The 1555-nt window shown below is 45.3% G+C and overlaps 1 protein-coding gene across 1 annotated transcript in view; it reads left to right on the forward strand.

Moving 5' to 3' along the window:
- Positions 1 to 1555, forward strand: part of LOC119590821 (dihydropyrimidinase-like) — a gene marked incomplete in the record, with an annotated part of 98328 nt that overhangs the window by 74665 nt on the left and 22108 nt on the right.

Below are 1555 nucleotides of genomic sequence, written 5' to 3' on the forward strand. Positions count from 1 at the left end.
TTTTTAACAGGGTCATGAACAGTGCGTATGACCTCTCCAGAATGAAAGTAACAAAATAGTTGAAGCTTTTTCACATTTCACCATATTCATAACGTTTCATTTGCCTCAGTGTTGCATCACTGAAATTCTCAGCAATTGGTATACTCCCTTACTTTGCTAGTATTTGATAACTTGGACTCTGCCTCATCAGAGTCTTACTATAAATACAATATGTGATGTAGATAATGTATGTGCACCCCTTTTATGCGTACCTGTCATTAAAGCAGTATTAAGTGTTTTAATCATCACTAAACCGTCAGTAGTAGTGTCTGTGTAGGATTGCTCAAATGGGAACACAAGTATGATTACAGTCATCGGATATTTGAGAACGGCATTTAAGTCGTCGAGTTACGAGCTACCTCCCTTTAATGAAGTAGACTGGCGCCCTTTTGTGACCCGGCGTGTCCAAGGAGAGGTTGTGGTGGCGTGGGTAGGGGGCACCAGCACACGCCTGTGTCACGATTGAACTGTAACTCAAAGACTGGCACAGAACTCCCAGCGCGACGGCATTCCGGGTAGCCGTCTTAATACTTTCCAAGGGATGGTTCCATCGTCACGCCGCCCTCGGAATGCTGGACTTCGATAATGGTCCTAGATTGACTCGCGGATCATGGTACACCCAAGAAGCGCGGTTATGATGCTATGGGAGTACTCCATCCATAAGGAAATGGAACCTCCCAAGTTAATGACTCCTGTAAAGGGTGAAGCCGAAGCGCTCACCTGCCCTCGCTTTCCTCCTGTGTGTTGTTCCTTTTAGGTCTTATACGCATGTAGGAAAATATTCATGTTATATCTAAACCGATAACTTGGAATTTCTGTGTTTACCTTATCACTGAGTTCGTTTTTATTCAGTGGCGTGATGTGGGTATGGCGTGCCGGTATGTGTATCTGTCGTGACCTCTTTCACGCATGCATGATGCATGTCCTTCGCTCTTCCCTCTCATTCGTTTCGTCTCCCCTTCATCGCTTCTCGCCTCTCTTTTTTTCTCCCTTCCACTTTTTGATCGAGATAGACACGAGAAGTCATTCAGAAGTGATACGGCTGTGACTATGCTCTTCCTCTGCTTTGAAGAAACATGTTTAAGATTCTTTAAAGAGAGAGAGAGGTTAAATAAAAATTGTGCATTATTATCGGTTTGGTACATATTATGGCTATCACATTGCAGTTCATGCTTATTGTTTTCCGTATAAACGTTACCTATTTTTTTCTCTCTTTCGCAAATCATGTACTTTTTCCAGCTTAACGCTTTCTGGTTTGTGAAGCATGTATGGGTGTGGCAGAGTGGCCAGACAGCCAGCCGCCGCCGGCTCCGCGCGCCTGCAGGGTGTTCCCCGCGCGTGACTCACTAGCTGGCGGTTAAAGGGGTAAGCTTTACTTCCCCAGGACGAGGATGCACGCCGTAGCTATCCGCTTTGTTGCAAGTTCCAGTAATGTGCACATCTCTCTCGGCTCATTAGCAAACTAATAGTGCTGAAGATGTGAGCGCGCAGGCAGTCTATAGGACATAACTGATCT

This window comes from Penaeus monodon, chromosome 27, assembly GCF_015228065.2.
Source record: "Penaeus monodon isolate SGIC_2016 chromosome 27, NSTDA_Pmon_1, whole genome shotgun sequence".
NCBI classification, from domain to species: Eukaryota; Metazoa; Arthropoda; class Malacostraca; order Decapoda; family Penaeidae; genus Penaeus; species Penaeus monodon.